We start from the raw sequence: 16,875 nt of genomic DNA on the forward strand, positions 1-16,875 counted from the left end.
AATAACACATTGCCGTTTTTGGACCTTTCGGTCACATTGCAGGATGATTCTTTTACATTCGATATTTGTTGGAGGACTACCACGGCGGACTTAGTGATACATACACTACTGGCCATTAAAATTGCTACACCAAGAAGAAATGTAGATGATAAACGGGTATTCATTGGACAAATATACTATACTAGAATTGACATGTGATTACATTTTCACGCTATTTGGGTGCATAGATCCTGAGAAATCAGTACCCAGGACAACCACCTCTGGCCGTAATAACGGCCTTGATACGCCTGGGAATTGAGTCAAACAGAGTTTGGATGGCGTGTACAGGTACAGCTGCCCATGCAGCTTCAACACGATACCACAGTTCAGTGACTGGCATATTGTGACGAGCCAGTTGCTCGGCCACCATTGACCAGAAATTTTCAATTGGTGAGAGATCTGGAGAATGTGCTGGCCAGGGCAGCAGTCGAACATTTTCTGTATCCAGAAAGGCCCGTACAGGAATTGCAACATGCGGTCGTGCATCATCCTGCTGAAATGTAGGGCTTCGCAGGGATCGAATGAAGGGTAGAGCCACGGGTCGTAACACATTTGAAATGTAACGTCCACTGTTCAAAGTGCCGTCAATGCGAACAAGAGGTGACAGAGACGAGTAACCAATGGCACCCTATACCATCACGCCGGGTGATACGCCAGTATGGCGATGACGAATACACGCTTCCAATGTGCGTTCACCGCGATGTCCTCAAACACGGATGCGACCATCACCATCATGATGCTGTAAACAGAACCTGGATTCATCCGAAAAAATGACGTTTTGCCATTCGTGCAACCAGGTTCGTCGTTGAGTACACCATCGCAGGAGCTCCTGTCTGTGATGTAGCGTCAGGGGTAACCCCAGCCATGGTATCCGAGCTGATAGTCCATGCTGCTGCAAACGTCGTCGAACTGTTCGTGCAGATGGTTGTTGTCTTGCAAACGTCCCCATCTGTTGACTCAGGGATCGAGACGTGGCTGCACGATCCGTTACAGCCATGCGGATAAGGTGCCTGTCATCTCGACTGCTAGTGATACGAGGCCGTTGGGATCCAGTATGGCGTTCCGTATTACCCTCCTGAATCCACCGATTCCATATTCTGTTAACAGTCATTGGATGTCGACCAACGCGAGCAGCAATGTCGCGATACGATAAACCGCAATCGCGATAGGCTACAATCCGACATTTATTAAAGTCGGAAACGTGATGGTACGCATTTCTCCTCCTTAAACGAGGCATCACAACAACGTTTCACCAGTCACGTCATATTCGTGGTGTAGCAATTTTAATGGCCAGTAGTGTAGTTCGTCCAGTCATCCTGTCCATTAAAAGCCGGCTGCTTCAAATGGCTCTGAGCACTATGGGACTTAACATCTATGGTCATCAGTCCCCTAGAACTTAGAACTACTTAAACCTAACTAACCTAAGGACATCACACAACACCCAGTCATCACGAGGCAGAGAAAATCCCTGACCCCGCCGGAAATCGAACCCGGGAACCCGGGCGCGGGAAGCGAGAACGCTACCGCACGACCACGAGCTGCGGACAACAGGCTGCTTTTCGTGCTATGCTCTTGAGGTTACGTAACACCCCACTGTCAGAGGAAGCACTCAACCTGAAATACAGATTGATCCAGTTTGTAGCATTTTCTAATATATACCACTGTGATTTAATGCAGAATATTAATAGAAGCATTCTTAAGAATATTAAAGGTTCTTCAAATCCACCCTTAGATTAGTAAAAGGGCGTAATTACTTTGCTCCCCTTAGGTAAATGTACCCTTAAGACAGTTTCATATCATAGAGTTCCGTACTTTGATAGGATTTTAAGTTGTTTTGGCAAACAGCTTTCGACTCGCAAGATTGTCCCAGCATGTTTCATTTCCAGGAATAACGGGCAGAGGTTCAGATATAGTGAAAAAATATAGGGTGATCCTTTCAAGTCTCCAGGGATTTACAGATTAAATGTGACGATGGTCTGTACAAATATATCGGCTAGACGGGCAGACAAATTGAAGTCAGCTTTAGGGAACATTCATGGGCTTGGGATCTAACTCAGCTTTGGATACCCATTTTTCTGAGACAACTCACTCTGTTAACCTATATTTCATCCAACCTTCCAATGTTGTAAGGAGAACGTAAGGGCAATATTGTTAATGTTCTAGAAGAACTGGAAATTAACCATACGTTAAGTCAGTCTGCTAGTCATACTCTCAACACCCAAGTTGAACTGAAACATAAATCGGTCTTAGCTAATCTTGCTATCTGAATGGATAGCTTGGACTGTTTACTTGTTGGTGCGTTGCCTCCTTCTTCGTCTCTCCCCACATATTTGGACCTTCTTACGGTTTGATACTTTATGGGTCCCTCTTCTTTTAATTTTTCAGAGAGTTTTAACAATTTTAATAGTTTCCCATGCTACGCCATATACTTTTTCCAATAGTATCCAGTTTATATTTTCTATTGAAAATAATTGACTTTGTAATATCCTGTGCACCCGATTCCTGGTATTTTTCTGACTCAGAGTCTTCTGCACATGTACTACCTGTGTACTGGCTTATCATATGTTTGCCGGCCGCGGTGACTGAGCCGTACTAGGCGCTTCAGTCTGGAACTGCGCGACCGCTACGGTCGCAGGTTCGAATCTTGCCTCGGGCATGGATGTGTGTGATGTCCTTAGGTTATTTAGGTTTAAGTAGTTCTAAGTTCTAGGGGACTGATGACCTCAGATGTTAAGTCCCATAGTGCTCAGAGCCATTTGAACCATTTTTGTACTTTTAATCGCACCGAGAAGCCATCAGAAGTGATCAAGTTTCCTTGACAACATCTCAAAGAGAAAATTAAAAGAATCCGTACGGAATATACACTAAAGCGTAAAAAAATTGGTATAGGCATGCTTATTCAAATATGGATACATGTAACCAGGCACAATACGGTGCTGTAGTCGGCAACACCTATATAAGACAAAAAGTGTCTGGCGCAGTTGTTAGATCGGTTACTGATACTACAATGCCAGGTTATGAAACATTTAAGTGAGTTTGAACGTAGTGTTATAGTGGGCGCACGAGCGATGGCACACAGCTTCTCCGAGGTAGCAATGAAGTGGGGATTTTCCCCTACGACCATTTCACGAGTGCACCGTGAATAAAAAAAATGGTTCAAATGGCTCTGAGCACTATGGGACTCAACTGCTGAGGTCATTAGTCCCCTAGAACTTAGAACTAGTTAAACCTAACTAACCTAAAGACATCACAAACATCCATGCCCGAGGCAGGATTCGAACCTGCGACCGTAGCGGTCTTGCGGTTCCAGACTGCAGCGCCTTTAACCGCACGGCCACTTCAGCCGGTCGCACCGTAAATATCAGGAATGCGGTAAAACATCAGATCTCCGACATCGCTGCGGCCGGAAAAAGATCCTGCAAGAACGGGACCTACGACGACTGAAAAGAATCTTTCAGCGTGACAGAAGTGCAACCCTTCCGCAAATAGCTTTAGATATCAGTGCTGGGCCATCAACAAATGTCAGCGTGCGAACCATTCAACGAAACATCATCGATATGGGCTTTCGGAGCTGAAGCATCACTTGTGCACCCTTGATGACTGCACGACACAAAGCTTTACACCTCGCTTACGCCCGTCAACAACAACAGGCTCTGTAATGGTGTGAGGTGTGTGCAGTTGAAGTGATATGGGATACCTGATAGGTCTAGATACGACTCTGACAGGTGACACGTATGTAAGCACCATTATAAATCCCTTGCGTTTCCGTATTCACGATGTTTCATCCTGATGATCACTAAGTCCCTGGAACAGAAATTCGCCACCAGCATGAACGAAATTCTGTTCTTAGCAGAAATGAATGTTCCTGGGTTTTTAGGTTTCTAACACAAATTAGCTTACCTCTAGTTCTCCGCGGTCTGATATGCCCCATTTATGTAAACAGGTTTCCTAGACCAGGGCCACGTCCACCTCCTGTATTCCCAGAAGGCGACTAAAGGCGGCAGTTGCCCCTTTACAGTGGTGCAGGTTCACCCACAACATTTCCAGCCTCCAGATTTCCGCCATTGCCGCTTCTGACCTCCTCAGTCACCATGACATTAACCTACGAGAACGTAATACAGTTTTAGGTCCAACTCTCACAATCCCTTCAGAGATTTCTCAGCGACTTCTGCCTAATTTAGTCTTAATACTACCGACATATGAGAGGAACGCCATGGAATTGAAAAGCTCCTTTTCCTCTTGATGTTGTGGGTGGTCACGTTTCTTCCTCCTTAAAGCTCCCCACTGACGCAGTAAAAGAAGTAAGGCGTGAAACATGTTGTGCACTTACGAAAGTTCCTCCTCAGTATAGTAATATTTCCTCCGTGGAAAGAGCCGAACTACGCAAGCTGCGAGAAGATCATCAAACGGTGGTCCTTCCAGGAGATATTGGAAACGGCATGCTACTGGTGCCAGTCTACGACCGAAAGTTTTTCAGCCAGTCTATGACCAGAAGACTTACAACCTTTTGAGTGAGCGAACGTTCCAGAAGTTTGATAAAGACCCTACAGGAAGAACAGAAAGAGAAAGTTAACGTTGTTGAATTCCTTTCTTTCCCAAGCAGTTGTGGAAAGGTTGAAACCTCATAGGTCTGATCCATCCAGGTCATATGGTCTTCCAAAAATTCACAAAGAAGGTCTACCAGCACGCGCTTTTGTGAGCAATATCGGCGCAGTCGAAATTTTTAGTTAAGTTTGGATGTCATCTCACTTCCCACTAGGGTATGTGTTATAGATCTGTTGTCACTCATCGGCAGTAAGTTCAAAACCGCTATAACAGAGCTGTTCATAGTGCCATTTACTCAACTTACTTTTTATTCCACAGTGAATATTTTGAACAAATTTTCGGTGTTGCCATAGGTAGTCTTCTCTCCCTTCTGCACTGATGCTCATAACTTAAGGATAATTGCAGAATGTGGTGCCACACAACGTGGCAATACACAAAACTGGCGCTAATAGCATAGGCACAGATCTGTAAGTCCACGGTATTGGCAATACGTTGAGAAAACCGTCCCGAAACACATGTGCTACAAAATGCCACTGTTTCCTGCGCATGTACCCCGACATCAATATGGGATATGATCACCATGCACACGTACACAGGCTGCACAACGGGTTGGCATACTCTGGATCAGGTGGTAGAGCAGCTGCTGGGATATAATTTCCCATTCTGGTACCAGTGTCTGTTGGAGCTCCTGAAGAGTCCTAGGGGTGTGAAGATGTGCAGCGATACGTCGACCAAGAGCATCCCAGACGTGCTCGATGGGGTTTAGGTCTGGAGAACAGGCAAGCCACTCCATTCGTCTGATATCTTCTGTTTCAAGGTACTCCTCCATGATGGCAGCTTGGTGGGGCCGTGTGTTATCATCCATCAGGAGGAAGATGGGACCCACTGCACCCCTGAAAAGGTGGACATACTGGTACAAAATGACACCCCAATACACATGATCTGCTACAGTTCCTCTGTCATAGACATGCAGGGGTGTATGTGTACCAATCATAGTCCCACCCCACACCATCAAACTACGACCTCCAAACAGGTCCCTTTCAAGGACATTAAGCGGTTGGTATCTGGTTCCTGGTTCACGCCAGATGAAAACCCGGCGAGAATCACTATTCAGACTATACCTGGACTCATCCATGAATATAACCTGGGACCACAGTTCCAATGACCATGTACTGTGTTCTTGACACAAGGTTTTATGGGCTCTCCTGTGACCAAGGGTCAGTAGAATGCACCTTGCAGGTCTCCAGGCGAATAAACCATGTCTGTTCAGTCGTCTGTAGACTGTGTGTCTGGAGACAATTGTTCCAGTGGCTGTGGTAAGGTCCTGAGCAAGGCTACCTGCAGTACTCCATGGCCATCTGCGGGCACTGATGGTGAGATGTCGGTCTTGTTGTAGTGTTGTACACTGTGGACGTCCCGTACTGTAACGCCTGCACATGTTTCCTGTCTGCTGGAATCGTTGCCATAATCTTGAGATCACACCTTGTGGCACACGGAGGGTCCGTGCTATGACCTGCTGTGTTTGACCAGCCTCCAGTCGCCCTAGTATTCTACCCCTCATAGCGTCATCAGTGTGTGTTCTTTGAGCCATTTTAAACACACAGTCACCATTAGTACGTCTGAAAACGTCTGCACACTTACACTGCATAGGAGGCTCTACATAGCGATGAGAACATTTGTGTTTTGGAGATGTTTGCTAAAACCAGGACTTAACGATTTTCAGGAAGGGTAACACGTGATGGATGTGGTTCCACATTAGGTCCATCAGGAGGAATGCATTCGGAATTATTGTGGACTATTTTCGTAAACAGCTTCTGTTAGGACAAGAATTTCCATGCAGACAAACTGAGACATCACGACAGCTCCTACAAAAGCGACCATTAACTATTTCTGTGACACTTTACAATTTCCGAGAGGTCGACGCGACTCTTATTTACATAGCCATGTGATGTCAGTATAGCACTGAGAACCTTTTCGATGTGCCTGTGATGGTGAGTTGCTACGCTAACATTTTGCAGCGATGAGTCAGCCATGCTGGGCAGGTAAACACGTGCATGGCTAGACTCAGCTAGCATGTCCCATTAGGATTGCTAGGAACAATGCACCCTGTGCTATTCTGGGAAGCATTGGAACAGATTTCTATAGTGCGACCTGTGATTTCAGTATCCACAGGCAGAGAGGTATCATGCCAACAATGGTAAAAATGCATGCGCGGCCCAGAGGTGTCTTGTGTATGAGACCGACGTGAGCACACCACCCAGCGTGTGCACCTTGGAGATCTGTAGGGGGGCAGTTCGCTGATACATCACAGTTGATGATAGTTCGAAAGTGTTTTTTGACGTGCAATGAGTGTTTGTGCACTGCATTATTTTCGGCTATTTAAGTGTTGTGAGTGTGTTTGCATAGCGTTACACATGCATTTTCTTTTGACAATTGACAAGTTGTTTTTGTGTACGTTGCATTATTTTGTGAATAGGTGTACAGGGTGTGCAGTGCATGATTTCGACAGTTAACGGTTAGCAAGCGCGTTTGCAGAGCCTTTTACATATCTATAAAATACTGTTTCCTTTTCATCACTGAATGTTCTCGGGCAAAAGCGTATTATCTTCTAAAACAAGCTCTTAGATTTCCCATGAAGCTTTAAGTCAATCGCCTAAGGTACTTCTTGGAACTGAATATTTCCCACTGGCATCCCTGGTGGTGACTTCAAGAAGTCTGACTTTTTGTAGGGTTTCCTTCATGATATTTTCATTCTATTAATGTTCTTATCTCTCCGTCTTTGGCTGTTAAAGAAAGAAGTTTGAAAATTGTAAGTTTTGTCTGGTACAGATTGAAATGACTTTGGCCAATACCAACCCAAATGTAGCGCCGTGTGAACGTTACGCCGTTGTTATGTGGCCTGGGGTTTGTCACAGCCTACAGTGTAGAGAATAATATCAGTTGTATCTCTAGATATAGTAAAAACTTAATGTTGCTTTCTAGCAAACAAAATACAATATTTCAAAATTCAGTTCGTGCTCCGAAAAATTCGCTAACGAGGAGAACACGGTTAGTACCATAACCCGATTTCCCAGATAGCTTAGCGGGAGTGGAATGAATATAAGCGAACATGTGTCTCGGATTATCCGTAGAAATTAGACCGTCTCTGAGAAAACAACAGTCAAAATGTTCGACGTAATTTAGATGCCTTTTAGGGCACGATAATTTCGGCCAAGGCCAGCGTAACGTCCTTTCAATTTTGTGTCCTGTGTTCGAAACCCTATTATTGTTTCTACTTATTCTATTTTTTTTCACTTATCTGCCCGTGTCAGTATAGGGTCGCTACACGAATGTTTCTTGTCAAGTTAGTGGTCACAAATGCGTTATATTAATTTTAAAATTACAACTGTGTTTCAGGATAAGTGTCTCACATTTATTATATAATATGTGTGCGTATGGTATCTTAGAGGTAACAATCTTTTTAAATTCTCGTATTCTCATATTACATACATATACACTATGTGATCGAAAGTAGACGGACACCTGGCAGAAAATGACTTACAAGTTCGTGGCGCCCTCCATCGGTAATACTAAAATTCAATATGGTGATGGGCCACCCTTAGCCTTGATGACAGCTTCCACTCTCGCAGCCATACGTTTAATCAGGTGCTGGAAGGTTTCTTGGGGAATGTCAGGCCATTCTTCACGGAGTGCTGCACTCAGAAGAGGTATCGATGTCGGTCGGTGAGGCATGGCACGAAGTCGGTGCTCCAAATCAAATGGTTTAAATGGCTCTGAACACTATGGGACTTAACATCTGAGGTCATCAGTCCCCTAGAACTTAGAACTACTTAAACCTAACTAACCTAAGGACATCACACACATCCATGCCCGAGGCAGGGTTCGAACCTGCGACCGTAGCGGTCGCGCGGTTCCAGACTGAAGCGCCTAGAACCGCTCGGCTACACTGGCCGGCGCTCCAAACCATCCCAGAGGTGTTCTACAGGATTCAGGTCAGGACTCTGCGTAGCCCAGTCCATATTACAGGGATGTTATTATCGTGTAACCGCTCCGTCACAGGCCGTGCATTGTGAACAAGTGCTCGATCGTGTTGAAATATGCAATCGCCATCCCCGAATTGCTCTTCAACAGTGGGAAGCAAGAAGGTGCTTAAAACACCAATGTAGGCCTGTGCTGTGATAGTGCCACACAAAACAACAACAGGTGCAAGCCCTTCCATGAAAAACACGACCACTCCATAACACTATCGCCTCCGAATTTTACTGTTGGCACTACAAACGCTGGCAGATGATGTTTTCCGGGCGTTCGCCATACCCACACCATGCCATCGGATCACCACACTGTATACCGTGATTCGTCACTCCATACAACGTTTTTCCACTGTTCAATCGTCTAATGTTTACACTCCTTACACCAAGCGAGGCGTCGTTTGGCGTTTACTGGCGAGATGTGTGGATTATGAGCAGCCGCTCGACCATGAAATCCAAGTTCTCTTACCTCCCGCCTAACTGTCATAGTACTTGCAGTGGATCCTGATGCAGTCTGGAATTCCAGTATGTTGGTCTGCATAGATGTCTGCCTGTTACACGTTACGACCCTCTTCAACTGCCGGCAGTATCTGTCAGTCAACAGACCAGGTCGGCCTGTACGCTTTCGTGCTGTACGAGTCCCTACACGTTTCCACTTCACCATCACATCGGAAACAGTGGACCTAGGGATGTTAACGAGTGTGGAAATCTCCTGTACAGACATATGACACAAGTGACACCCAATGACCTGACCACGTTCTAAGTTCGTGAGTTACGCGGAGCGCCCAATTCTGCTCTCTCAGGATGTATAATGACTACTCAGGTTGCTGTTATGGAGTACCTGGCAATAGGTGGCAGCACAATACACCTAATACGAAAAAGTATGGTTTTGAGGGTGTCCGGATACTTTAGATCATGTAGTGTGTCAGTTCTTACATTAATTCAGATATTTTATTGTTATGTTTATTCTACCGGAAGATTTGGTGCATTCCCTTGGGTGATACTGATCGTAGAAACGTTCAAAACATGGAAACTCAGAATACCACGAGCATCACGCAAAGGCAGTGGCATTTTTTCGTGTGTATCTCATTCGCGAAAGAAACGTCGTTAACATAGCTGAAGATTTTTACGCATTGACAATAATTTCGCAGCAGACCACGTATAACGGACCACTTTACCGAGAACTGGAGCTTGCAACAGACTAAGAATCAATATAGACTACAGGAATTTGACCGATAACAATTTCAAACGATTTTCTCATTCTTTTATTGTTTATCTTTCTTTTTAAATTCATTCGCCAGACATACAATTAGTAGATGAAGAAGGACGTTGAATCAGTTTACATTGGAAAACACTCGTGTGGTAACCTTCTACGGACATGTGTAGATAAATGAAAAACAAAATTAAAAACAATAATTGGGTTTCGAATAAGGGTCGTAAGAGTGTGAAGCCGCGACGCTAGCCACTGCGCCCGAGCTTCAGTAGAACTTCTCTCTTGCTAAAAGGCACATAAAGTGCCTCGAAAACTTTCACCCGCTAGTATCTATGTTATATTAATGAGGAACCCGGAGCTGTGCTAAATATTAAGTAAATTGAAGGTGGATCGAGAAAAAGGAAAGGAAAGGACCTGATGATGATATTAGCTGCATCGGGAATTTATGTGGAATCGGCGGCGACTAGTGAAAATGTGTGCTGGACCGGGACTCGAACGCGGGATCGGCTACTTACTTGACAGTTGCCTTAACCACTGGTTCACCTGGACACAGTGCCTGCCGAAAACATGCAGAATATCTCGGCACGCTCCCTGGCCGACCCACATTTCCACCAAGCGCCACCTATCTGCAGTCCCTGTCCATGCCCTCCATGCTAGCTAGTTTTAGATTCCCGTTGGAGGTCGAACGATATTCAGCATCCGCACTGAAGGCTATGGTGCGGATGCACAATATCGTTCGAACTCCAGCGGGAATATAAAATTAACGAGCATGGAGGGCATGGACAGGGACTGCAGATAGGCGGCGCTTGGTGGGAATGGGGGGCGGTCGGGGAGCTTGCTGAGACAGTCCGTGCATTTATGATGAACGCTGTGTCCAGATAGCGCAGTTGGTAACGCAAACTGCCTAGTAAGCGAGGGATCCTGGATTCGAGTCCTTGTCCACCACACGTTTCCACTCGTCGCTACTGAAGAAGCCTAACAATAGCGTCCTGTCACAAAGTCCCGATGCACTGCTATCATCAGTTCCTTTCCTTTCTGCTTCTCCACCTTCAATTTGCGAGTATCTATGGATAAGCGGAGACATGTGTTCGTTTATTTTGGCTCCTCTTCCACAGAGTGAAGTTTCTGGGAAAACAGGTTAGACATTTGCCCTGTTCGTCTAACAGGAACATAGAACTCGTTCCCTCTCCGAAATGCAGTGTTTTTTTTTTTACCATTCAGGAACGTGTGACTGGTCTTGCTCCATCGTAATTCACACTTCAGTGGCACCACAGGTGCTGTTACTAGTGCCCGACTTTAGCAACAGTTCTTGTCCGTTACAGTCTGCTACCTGACACTGCCCGACCTTACCGTAACGGACGTTGCCTCTCAGGCCAGTGGTTTCGTTTTCTCAATGCGCCTTCGAGTCTGCGGTTGCTAAGACAGTAGGCTGTCAGCCCTTCATCCCCCTCCAGGAGGAGGAGTAGGGGTGGCCCCGGCGCTACTCATGCGCCTGCGAAACGGCCGACGCCGCTGCTGCCAGTCCCTGTTGCCAGTCGCTCGGCAGCGCTGGGCGCGTGCGTTGCAGGGTCTGGCTGCCGGCGGGCCGCAGGTCTACAGACGTTCGCGGGCGGCTGCGCGCTGTCACTCCTCGCCTTAAATGTCCTGTTGCTGCTCACACTTCAGGTACAGTCCGCGGAATTCTACCGTCTCTGCCTCTGGCGACAGTTTTTCACTTTTGGAATGCCTTTTGAACAGTTCTTAAATCATTCACTCACTTCGTTAGCTTGATTCAGAAAGTTAATGTAGATCCTGACGCTAGGTTACATATCAACAGCAACTTCTTTACAGCTGCGAGTAAAATATAATATGTGAGATGAATGGGCTACGGGCAAGAGTCAGTCATACTTTCGGGCGAATGAGATGAGACGGAAAAGTGTTAATTTCTGAAAGCATTTTAATTTGATGAACTAATGGTTTTGGCATATTGGACGAACGATGTTTGGAAATATTCTGCATAAGGCCAGAAACGAGCACTGTTTCTTTCGATTAGAATTAAGGTGATGGGCTCGTCGCGTACTGTTCCTAGCCATTTCCAGTAAGCAGAAAATTGTGGAACCATTATGGATTAAAGGTGTGACTTACGGCCTTGATAGTTTAGTGTTCGCATATGCTGTCTACTCTACCGGCTTTACTTATTTGTATTTGCCATGTGCTAAATGTAAGTCATGTGAAACAGTCACTTGTTGCGTTCTACGCTGTGCGAAACAACTGCAGTGAAATATTCTATGTAAGATGAAAACTTGTTAATTTGTTAATCAAACTAACATGTCTGTAGAAGCCTAACAATAGGGTCCTGTCACTATTTAGTCGGTATTCTACCCTTTTATTTCCTTTATATCTGCTTTGTATTGTTCTTATATTATTCAGCAGTTACATTTCTCATTATCGCTTTCAGTGGCGCTAACGTTCCTAAGAAAATTAGCGAAAAGCATCACATAATAAATGAATAGCGGAAATTGTTAGCAAAACCCGTAACTATCATTTCTCTCGCAACAGCTGACTGTCTTTGTTACAGTAAATGACTGTGAGTGTGTTCTTCGTCAATTCAGAATTTTGGACAAACAAGGGATGCTGTTTGTGAAACGAGAAAAGAATGAAGGTATACATTTGTTTCTGTTAATGTTTCTACGTTTACAGCAGAACATGCTGCAGAATTGGTTGACAGCTTTAAAGACGGGAACGCGTTATCTCTTCGGAAGCCGTTTCTACCAGAGTATCTAATCTGCAACTTTTCTGATGAAAGTTACTTTTCTGTATAGCAACAGGCTCAAAATTTATGCTCTACAGAATAGCCGCAATTCACTAATATCGGAACTATTTACATTACAAAATTAAAAATGACAGAAAATACGCTGTGGGTTTCTGGACTGCATAAATCCTTGTCGAACGCGACGGGATGGCTTAGAACTTACGAGACAATCCAAATGCCTTTGGATCACTATTTGTACCGGAGAAAAAACAGACGTGTGTTAAATCTTCAGAGCCACAATATTGGAAGAGCAATTTCAGTACAGTTTTGAAGCATATTCAGCCCGTTGTAGCATCTTTTCAGCTCTATTAGAGATTCGAAATGCTGAGACTAATAAGAGCTTTGGTGTTACCTGTAATGGAATTCTTATCTCAGTACACTTCCTTTCGTAGGGTTTCTACAATATATTGTATAATTTATTAATTAAAAATGTGCAGAAAAAGTTGCGGGTTGACATGTTACTGTGAATTCCTCTGAAGCTGAGGATGTGAGATCCGTGGGGGCAATAATATGTTGCAAGAGGAGAAGACAGAATTACACTCACGGCAAGGAAAATCATACCGAGTGAGAAGTCGCAACAATGGAAAGCTATCGATACCAACGAACTGCGTACGCCAGTTAATGTTCGCTTTGGCTCCCGTAAGATGCTCCAGTCAAAAACATTTACCTACATAACGCGTCAGATTATCGCAGGCATTTTGTTAGTGATTGTGTGACTACAACATTAAAAAAATTGTATACGATTCCGGAACAGCATTTACCGACTGCTTTAGACGTTTATAACAAAAAAAAAAGAAAAGAAAAAAGTATTACCTGTAATTAACACGCATCGTAACGTGTAGTTGGTATTAATACTCGTAGTTATTTGTACACAAGAAGAGCATCGTGAATGTAGCATTTATTCCAAGAGAGCTCAGTGCACGCTTTAATTTTTATTTCCCTAGACTCATAGTAAGCTTATAAATTTGGAACACCTCACGTCTCTTGGAAAGTTTGTGGTACCGTACCCATAGTTACAGCATATGTTAGCAGTGGGCGACATTCGACTTAGTAAGACATTTCTTTCCAGTTTCAACAGCAACTGTTTTTATATTAGCTGCCATACCAGGAACGGCAAATAGTTTTAGATAACCTTCAGAAGGGACTGTTTCTCTCTCGCTATGTACAATAACCTTTCATCTGTTATCAACAGAACCGATAGCAACTAATTTGTTTATAAACTTTGTAACACTGGATAATTTGCTTATTTTCGGAATTGTTTCAAGCTTCGTGCGCCTATAAGCACGGTGATTCCGATTTTTTGGTCTTGGTGGTCCAGATTGGAGGTACTTTTTGTTTTTTTCGAGCGTGCTGTCAACGTTTATGGTATTCATATTCTGGTATTTGATAAAGATGCTGTAGAACGACGCTCTCTCCATCTATCGTAGAATCACGCATCCTGTTTACACTGTAAGTGGTTAGCAACACAATTAATATAAATAATTTTGAAACTGCAATTGTAAGTTCAAATAAATACGTTTCCTGAAGTACATGAAATCTCTCTATTAGAAGGCCTGATGAAAATGAATTCCTAAAATTACTAACTAGGAGAAATTAAATCTGTATAGATAAAAACATGATTTTCCCTCGTTTTAGAAAGTCCATATTAATCACATAACTGAATTAGCATGTTACTTGTAGGATCATATGAATTAATCAGTGGCAGATAATTTGTTTTTAGTCGCGCTTGACTCTATTATAACGTTGCAAAATCGTGCTTAGTAATATATATAAATGACTGGAATTACGGAGATGGAAACGATCAAATTCCTTTAAGTATCATAAACATCTCGTTGCAAGAAACGTAACTCTACTATAATGAGCTTAATAATTACATGTGAGTACATGTGTAATTACATGTGGGTACATGTGTGATGTAAGAATATTCTAGGTTTATTCGGTAATAGTAAGGTCTCATTCGTTCATAAGAGAGCATTTATAACATAGAACTCAAGTAACAGAAGCAATATATATTCGACACTTATCTTAAACCTTTATTTTCTACTCAATAAATGTTATATCCAAGAACGAAAAAGTCTTGAATAAGTATGATCACCAACTAGATTTTTCAAGACATTATTGATTATTATCAGTGTTAGTCACATCAGCTGCATGTCACTCTATTCATTTTTGATAATGATAGTGAAAACCTTCAGCTACGGAGGCATATAAACAGTAATTTTCCTCTCGCTTCATTTGCGAGTGGAACAAGACAGGGAATAACTATTAAAAACAGTAATAGTATAAGGTACCCTACGGCATGCGTTGTATGGTGGCTCGCTAAGTATGCTTGTAGACAGATAGCAAAAATAAAGCTCAGTAATACGTATGAATGGGTAGAATTACTGAGATGGAAACGATCAAATTCCTTTATGTAGCATAATTAATAATAATTAATGACTTTTTCATAGAAGCAGCGCTGGAGTAGTGTCTTCTTCGTTTATTTATAATTGTTAACGCACGAAAAATTATTCTGCATAATAGCTGTGATTAGTTAGTGGGCAATGCTTTAAAACACGTCAGATCTTGTTATGCACTGCTTTCTTGAATTCTGTGAGAGAACAAAAACGTTTTGACATTGTGCATTGGCAATAAACAATTCTGATGGACTGTAATACATTTTAGAGAATAGGAACTCGGATTAACTCTCTGGATATCGGCTATGATGCCCGCCTGCTTAGCTGGGTGGTAACTAACGTTTAATTTACTTTCAATTCGGATTCAGATATACACTCAGAAACTCTAGTGGTATACTAAATTATGTGCGACGTTAAGTCTTTGGACTGATGAAAAGGGAACAAGAGAAAAACGGGGCTGAGCCGGCCGCGGTGGTCTAGTGGTTCTAGGCGCGCAGTCCGGAACCGCGCGACTGCTACGGTCGCAGGTTCGAATCCTGCCTCGGGCATGGATGTGTGTGATGTCCTTAGGTTAGTTAGGTTTAAGTAGTTCTAAGTTCTAGGGGACTGATGACCACAGTAGTTAAGTCCCATAGTACTCAGAGCCAAAAACGTGGCTGATATCGTAACATAACGGAAAAAACAGCGAGTTAATATAACCATTTGCTTTCATTTTAATGTTTAACATGTCATCACTACCAGAGTGAACTACGTACGAAACCTATTGCGCTTCATTTAACACCACATGTCATGAGTTTGTGTCTAAGAATCAACTTTCTCTGCAATTCCTTGAAAAGGCAGAAAGTGAGATGGAGAGGCTGCGTTTGAAAAATTCGGGAAAACTGCCGACGAAGCGTAACTTAGCTGACGTACGAATCATTTAGTCTTCATTAAAGTGACTTGGTCAAAGCTAAATAAAGAGCTCAAAATAAAGAGGCCAATACCAACTATAAACAATGTCACTCCTTCTACACTCCTGGAAATTGAAATAAGAACACCGTGAATTCATTGTCCCAGGAAGGGGAAACTTTATTGACACATTCCTGGGGTCAGATACATCACATGATCACACTGACAGAACCAAAGGCACATAGGCACAGGCAACAGAGCATGCACAACGTCGGCACTAGTACAGTGTATATCCACCTTTCGCAGCAATGCAGGCTGCTATTCTCCCATGGAGACGATCGTAGAGATGCTGGATGTAGTCCTGTGGAACGGCTTGCCATGCCATTTCCACCTGGCGCCTCAGTTGGACCAGCGTTCGTGCTGGACGTGCAGACCGCGTGAGACGACGCTTCATCCAGTCCCAAACATGCTCAATGGGGGACAGATCCGGAGATCTTGCTGGCCAGGGTAGTTGACTTACACCTTCTAGAGCACGTTGGGTGGCACGGGATACATGCGGACGTGCATTGTCCTGTTGGAACAGCAAGTTCCCTTGCCGGTCTAGGAATGGTAGAACGATGGGTTCGATGACGGTTTGGATGTACCGTGCACTATTCAGTGTCCCCTCGACGATCACCAGTGGTGTACGGCCAGTGTAGGAGATCGCTCCCCACACCGTGATGCCGGGTGTTGGCCCTGTGTGCCTCGGTCGTATGCAGTCCTGATTGTGGCGCTCACCTGCACGGCGCCAAACACGCATACGACCATCATTGGCACCAAGGCAGAAGCGACTCTCATCGCTGAAGACGACACGTCTCCATTCGTCCCTCCATTCACGCCTGTCGCGACACCACCGGAGGCGGGCTGCACGATGTTGGGGCGTGAGCGGAAGACGGCCTAACGGTGTGCGGGACAGTAGCCCAGCTGCATGGAGAC

Source organism: Schistocerca serialis, chromosome 3, assembly GCF_023864345.2.
Source record: "Schistocerca serialis cubense isolate TAMUIC-IGC-003099 chromosome 3, iqSchSeri2.2, whole genome shotgun sequence".
Classification (NCBI taxonomy): domain Eukaryota; kingdom Metazoa; phylum Arthropoda; class Insecta; order Orthoptera; family Acrididae; genus Schistocerca; species Schistocerca serialis.